The sequence below is a fragment of the Mobula birostris genome, chromosome 17 (genome assembly GCF_030028105.1).
Source record: "Mobula birostris isolate sMobBir1 chromosome 17, sMobBir1.hap1, whole genome shotgun sequence".
NCBI lineage: Eukaryota > Metazoa > Chordata > Chondrichthyes > Myliobatiformes > Myliobatidae > Mobula > Mobula birostris.
Window position 1 is genome coordinate 56,157,817 of NC_092386.1, and position 7,422 is coordinate 56,165,238.

The window sequence follows — 7,422 nt, forward strand, 5'->3', positions numbered from 1 at the left end:
AAGGAAAAGCTAAAAATAGGATGCATCAGTATTACAGTGGAGTAAAGGGAATTAGAGGCACGAGAGAGGGGATGGCCAAAGTTGATTGGAAGGGGTCACTAGCAGGGATGATGAGAGAATAGCAATGCTTTGTCTTTCCGAGAAAAATTCAGAAGGCACAGGAAGGATACGTCCCAAAGATGAAGTAGTATTCTAAAGGGAGGATGAGGCAACCGTGGCTGAGAAGGAAAGTAAAAGGCAGCTGAAAAGCAAAAGCGAGAGCATATCATATTGCAACAACTAGTAGGAAGGTAGGGGATTGGGAAGATTTTAAAAACCAACAGAAGGCAACTAAAAAGCCATTAAGAGAGAAAAGATGAAAATATGAAGGTAAGCCAGCTAATTGCATAAGAGGATAGAAAACGTTCTTACAGATATACAAAGAGCAAAAGAGAGACCACTAGAAAATGACGCTGGAGAGTTAGCAATGGGGGACAAAGAAATGTCAAACGAACTAAATAAGTATTTTGCGCGAGTCCTTACCATGGAAGACACCAGCTGAATACTAGGAAGCAGAAGTGAGTGTAGTTGCTATTACTAAGGAGAAGGTGCTTGGGAAGCTGAAAGGTCTGAAGGTAGATAAGTCACCTGGACCAAATGGACTACACCCAGGGTTCTGGAAGAATTATGTAACAGAAGATATTGTGGAAGCATAAGTGATCTTTCAAGAATCACTAGATTCTGGAATGGTTCAGGAGGACTTGAAAATTGCAAATGTCACTCTGCTCTTTAAGAAGGGAAGGAGGCAGAGAAAGCAAATTATAGACCAGTTAGCCTGACATCAGTGGTTGGAAAGATGTTGGACTTTATTACCAAATGAGGTTTTGGGGCACTTGGAGGCGCATAAGATAGGCCAAAGTCAGCAGGTTTTCTAAAGGGGAAACTCTGACAAATCTGCTTCAGGAAATAACAGGCAGGATAGACAAAGGAGAGTCAGTGGATGTTGTTTATTTGGATTCTCAGAAAGCCTTTGACAAGGTGCTGCATATAAGGCTGCCTAACAAGATAAGAGCCCATGGTACTGACTAATCCAGACAAGGGAGAGTGTTTAATCACGCTCCTTACTTTCTAGATAGTGGAAAGGCTCCAGATACCAGATACTCACTTTCATAATGTTGGCGGCAGAATGTGGTAACACATTAGCGAGGTAAAAGAATTGGCTAAACAACAGGAGGGGGTCAGGATAGATCCATCATTTTCAGGATGGCTAGCTTTAACTTGTAGAATGCACAAGGATCAGTGATGTATCACAACCGGTCACATATCAGAATCAAATTTGTTCCCAATACGAAGATTGGTAACAAAGCAAGTTGTGAGAAGTGCAAAAAGATATAGATAAATGACTGGGCAAATGAAGTACACAATGGAAAAAAACGAGAGGTTGACTTCAAAATTACAGAACAGTGTAATATTGTTTAAATGGAGAAAGACCAGAGTATTACAGTATGAAGGGATCCCCTGGCAAGAACAGGTGATCCCTGCATTACAGACCATTTTCCCACCAAATCCCAAGCTGTAAGTGGAGGTGTGTTCCCATGTGATGTCTTTTCTGCCATATTACGCCATATTACTGCCAAAGTAACCCACTGCCATTATATAATACTTGAGAACATTACACTCAGAATATACAAGATTTATGCAAAAGAAATGACAAATTTTGCCAATTTTTATTTTTAGTCATTCAATAGCGTTTATCAATAACACTTTGATTATGATAACACTGTGTTGATGGTCACAGTCCCTCCTTTACCGTGTCTTTTCCACTCTGAGCACTGCACTCTGCAACACCTGCAAAGCATGTTCTCTAAAGCACGAGGATCGGGGAAAGGATCTTGGAAGTGGAGATGTCAGGATCATTGGAAGAAAGGTTGTGTAAAAGGAATTCAGGAGGGTAGTGGGCGGGAGTTAAGATTGGGGAGGGGGGTTACTTTAAGGAGCTGTCCATGACCGCTGTGGCACCCACTCCCTGCAGTGCAGTATGCCAGAGAAGATAACTCACAGATAAGACCTTAGCTGTGCCGCAGTCTAAGATATCTGTTCACAAGTCCTCAAACTGGAGGGGGCAAGGAAATGAGGGATTTGGCTCTGACTGCTAATCTGAAGTAATGTCACATCCAACTCTCAAAGTATTTGGTATGTCAAAATAAAAGTGACAAAATTTGTACAGAAGGATACTCCTACAGGATGTCACAAACTTCTTGCAATTACAACTATTTTGCTAATTACCACCAAATCATGGCTGTTCCAGTAACTGAATTGGGCTCTTAGGAATTTCACAAGCCACCACACAAAAATTTGAGATGTGAAATATACAAGATTCTTTTCCAGCGGTCCTGTATACTATACATTTCAAATTTTTGAGTAGTGAGTTGCACATTTCCTAAGAGCACAATTCAATTACTGAAACAGCCATAAAATGGGGGTCATCAGAAAGCAAAATAGAATATCGGCTGTTATTGCAAGAAGTATGTGACATCCCATATGAGTATCCTTCATCCGGGACATGCTCTCTTCTTGCTGCTGCCATCAGGAAGAAGGTACAAGGCTCTCAGGACTTGCACTATTAAGTTTAGGAACAGTTACTACACCTCAACTCTCAGGCTCTTGAGCAAAGGGGATAACTTCATTCACCCATCATTGAAATGTTCCCACAACCAGTGAACTTACTTTCAAGGACTCTTCATCTCACGTTCTCAATATTTTTTGCTTATTTATATTATTGCTTCTTCTTTTGGCATTTGCAGAGTTGATGTCTTCTGCTCTCTGGTTGAATGCCCTAGTTAGTGGGGCAGTCTTTCACTGATTCTGTTATAGTTACTATTCTATACATGTACTTTGATAATAAATTTACTGTGAACTGCAGAATTGGTGATGACTGATTGGCTATGCATTCTATATACACATACCGTAACGTGCCACCAACACTTAATGGATTATGATTGACTGGAAAACATTTCTGCATATATGAAATGAATAAGCAGATATTTTTCTATGTTAATGTATTTTGTGAAATGAAAACACTCCACCATCCCAGTAAGTTGTAACCAATACACTTCCCAATTCAGGAGGTGAATTCTTCACCACCACCCCAGACGACCTCTCCCCTCGTCCCTCTCCCACACACACTAGAGGATGAATCCCCTCCCCACTCGCTCCAAGAGGCGACCGCATTCCCCTTCCCTACCCAAGAGCGACGCCTCTCATTACCCCCCTCACCAGTGGCAGACCCTCTCCGCAGTACAGGTCACCCTCCACTTCTCTCAGCCGACGGAAGGCCGAAAGCCATCCATATCTCTGCTCTATTCACCCCGCGCTCAGCACGGCTCTCTTTCCCACCCTACATCCCAAACTCCGCACCGGGAGACCGGCTGGAGCCAAAGCAAGCATCGGTCCACTTACCCGCTCCACACCGCGTGCCGGCCCGCTGCGTCTGACGTCAACGCGTTCGCCAGCGCGGCGTTAACTTTAAAATCACACCGTCGTAAAATCGGAAATATTAGGGAAAATTCCCTTCATTCAAATTAAATTACATTAAGAATAAATTGAAAATAAAATAACTTTGGCCGCGAAGATTGCTTGCTAGAAGGCGCAGACTCAAGGAAGTAAGGTTGGTGCAACAGATTTAGTATCCGGGTGACTCCGGGTAACGGGGTCTTAGTGACCGGCTGATTCTCAATTTTCTGTTAAAATCCCAAACTTGTGAATTAGTTTATTAGGAAAATACAACCACCGTCTTTCAAATGATTTGTTTTATAAAATTTACGGGTTGATACATTTCACACTAAAATAACAATTTGTTTAATCATTTACAGTATATTGGACTATATTATGATTTTATCATAAATCTATTACAGTAATATTTTCTTGGTCAGCACACACACACAAAATGCTGAAGGAACCCAGCAGGTCAGGCAGATGGAGCTGAACAAAAGTCGATGTTTCGGACCGAGCCCCTTCTTCAGGACTGGAAAGGAAGAAGCCAGAATAAAAAGGGTGGGGGGGGGGGTGGGAAGGAGGACGAGCTAGAAGAATATAAGTGAAGCCAGGTGGGTGTGGGAAAGGTAATGGGCTGGAGAAGGAGGAATCTGACAGAAAAGGAGAGTGTTCTATGGAAGGGGGGGGCACTGGGGGAGGTGATAGGCAGGCGAGGAGAAGTGGTAAAATGTTGACTGGGGAATAAAAGAGGGAAAAAATTACAAAGAGAATTGGATGTTCATGCCATCAGGTTGCAGGCTACCTAGATGGAATATCAGATAATGCACTGAGAGTGGCCTCATCATGGCTGAAGAGGAGGCCATGGATGAATATTATCAGAATGGAATTGGGGATAGGAATTAAGGTGCTTGGCCATTGGGGAAATTCTGCTTTAGTTGGATGGAGGGAATGTGCTTGACAAAGCGGTCCCCAATTTACATTGCACCTCACTCACGTAGAGAAGGCTGCACCAGGAGAACCGGATCAAATAGTCAGCCCCAACAGATTTACAGGTGAAGTGTTGCCTCACATGGAGGGAATGTTTGGGGCTCTGAATAAAGGTGAATCAGCGGGTGTAGCATTTCTGTCACGTGCACAGATGAGTGCCAAGAGGGAGATTAGTGGGAAGGGATGAATAGACAGTGAAATCACAGAGCGAATGACCTCTGTCGAAAGGGGGGGGGGGAGGAGGTAAAGATGTGTTTGGCAGTAGGAACTCTTTGAAGATGGCAGAAGTTGAAGGGAGTGATGTGTTGGATGCAGAGGCTCATGGGGTGGTAGGTAAGGATAAGAGGAACTCTATCTCTCTTATGACTGGGAAGATGGGGTGGGTGCTGATGTCCAGGAAATGGAGGAGATGCCAGTGAGGTGGAACAAAGGAAATCCCGTTCCTTGAAGAGGGAAGACATCTCTGATGTCCTGGAAAGGAAAGCCTCATCCTGGGAACAGATGTGGTGGAGATAAAGGAACTGAGAAAAGGGAATAGCATTGTTACAGGAGACAGGGTGGGGAGAGGTATCGTCATAATAGCAGCGGGAATTGGTAGGTTTATAGAGGACATCGGTAGACAATGTGTCTCCAGAGGTGGAGACAGAGAGATTGAGAAAGTGGAGAGAGGTGTCAGAAATGGACCAAAAGAATTTAAGGGCAGAGTGGAAGTTGGAGGCAAAGTTGATGAAATTAATGAGCTTAGCACGGGTGCATGAAGCAGCACCAATGCAGTCGTCAATGTTGTGCAGGAGGAGTCGGGGAGCATTACCAGGGAAGGCTTGGAATATGGACTGTTCTCGTAGCCAACAAAAAGGCAGGCATAGCGGGGGCCCATGGCTACCCCTTGAGTTTGGAGGGAATGGGAGAAATTGTTGAGGGTGAAGAGCAGATCTGTCAGATGGAGGAGGGTGGTTGGGGCTTATGTCGAGAAAGAAGTGGAAGCTTCAAGGCCTTCTTGATGGAGGACAGAAAGGTAGAGACAGGCCAGCCATGGTGAACATAAGGCGGTCAGGGGCAGGGAATTGTTGAGGAGCTCGAGAACGTGTGTATTGTTGTGGATGTAGGTGGGAAGGGACTGAACCAAGGGGGATAGAATGGAGTTGAGGTTTGCAAACACGAGTTCACTAGGGCAGGAGTAACAGAGACAATAGGTCTATCTGGACGGTCAGATTTGTGGATCTTGGGCAGGAGGTAGAAACGAGCAGTGTGGGGTGAGGGAACTCTGAGTTTGGTGGCAGTGGATGGGAGCTCTCGAGTGTTGGTGAGGTTAGTGATGGTAACTGAGACAATTTTCTGATGGTCTGGAGTGGGGTCCTTTTCAAGGGTTAAGTAAGAGGAAGTGTCTGAGAGCTGCTGCAGGGCCTCAGCAAGTTAGAGGCCAGTCCGCCGCACAACAGCGCCCCCTTTTTTCCGGTGTTGGTTCAATTGAATATATGCATATTTTAACAGTACCATAACGATAAATGTAGCCACTTGAAAAGACTGTTTGTGTCTCTTGGGAAAGACAATAAACATACAATAACACAAGAAATAATTACATTAAATAAAACCAAACCTTGACATCACTTGCATAACTGTTAATGTGAGCTAGAAATTGTACTAGCCAAAGGAGCAAGCACTGATATGGTAATGTACTGCTTAAGGAGCTGATTTAAGAGATGTGTGCCAGGTTCAGCTGGGGAAGCTGGAGTTCTTTGATTTGGAGCAATGACATTCCAGGCAAGATTTGATTTAAGAGTTTAATACATCAGCCAAATAGGGCAGGTTTGAAGACAGGGGCCATAAACCTCTTTCTGTATACCGTCCCAACAAAGTACCTCAACATCTGCTGGACACGTAGCATACCTCAGGGCTGAATATTGTATTCAATAATTTCAGACAACCTGCTTTACCTGATTGTATCGGAAATGGCCAGTTCTGTTCTAAGGTTATCTATTTGTAACAACAATTCGCTTGTCTTCTTTCTCCACAGACAGGAGCCGACCTTCTGCACATTTTCAGTTTTCAACAACAGCCCTGATATGCACTTAGAAATTTTTTTACATTCCTCTGTTTTATTGCTTTCCAAAATCCCTCGTAACTTATTAGCATCTAGAGAATTTAGACTACCCTCTCATCACCCTGAGAGGTTCCCTTAATGTTCCTTTCCTACCTCTGCCATTGCTGTAACTTGTTTCCTCACTTCTGAAGAAAGATCTCTGACCTAAAATATTAACTCTTTTTATCCATAGACACTGCCTGATTGCCAAATGTGTTTACCATTTTAAATTTTGATTTACCACAGACAGAACTTTGGGCAAAAGGTGCAAAGGGGATGCAGGGTTCTGTGTACAGCATAGTCAGTGTCTATAAGGGCAGTAAAACAGAATTAATCTTAGCTTTCAACAGTGAATGGGATAGGTGTTTGAGAGAAGCTAACTTTCAGGCTTGTGGGGGAGGGAAAAAAGCTCAATAAATCTGACAGATTACCTCTACTGAGCCAGCACAGTTTTTAAGGGCAAAATAGTCTTCTTCAGTGCCATAAATACTTGAATTGTACTTCATGTACATAGGTCAAATAGGTTTGTGTGTATCCAGTTTCTGAAATTCAGATCCTATATCAATAATCGTGATTATGGAACTATGGGATTGTCTTAAAAGTCAATCTGGTGCATTCATGGTGCTTAAGGAAAGCCTGCTTTTGAATGTGGAGCCATTTATGCAGCTGAGTTAATTGTCTCTGAATTGACAAGACATAGATGGCCAATATATGTTGGTTTTGCCAGGATGTATGCATCTAATAACTTAATAAATAAAACCTGCTTAATAGCTGTAACTTGTTGAAAAACGGTTCACTGTAAGAACCACTACAGGAAGTTCAGGTATAACTTCTCAATTATCGTAGAGTTATGACTGCATTGAGCAAAACACAAGGTGTTG

The 7,422-nt window shown here is 43.2% G+C and overlaps 1 protein-coding gene across 2 annotated transcripts in view; it reads right to left on the reverse strand.

Annotated features, from left to right (window-relative positions):
- The window catches only part of pum3 (pumilio RNA-binding family member 3), a 50,118-nt gene extending 46,611 nt beyond the window's left edge, over positions 1 to 3,507 (reverse strand). The window contains exon 1 of one of the 2 annotated variants that reach the window (XM_072281753.1): positions 3,439 to 3,507. The gene's annotated coding sequence lies outside the window, so the exon portion shown is untranslated. Of the gene's footprint in view, positions 1 to 3,255; positions 3,279 to 3,438 lie in introns of those variants that run through there. The other variant, XM_072281754.1, reaches the window with a different exon arrangement.
- Between the last annotated feature and the right edge of the window lie 3,915 nt (positions 3,508 to 7,422).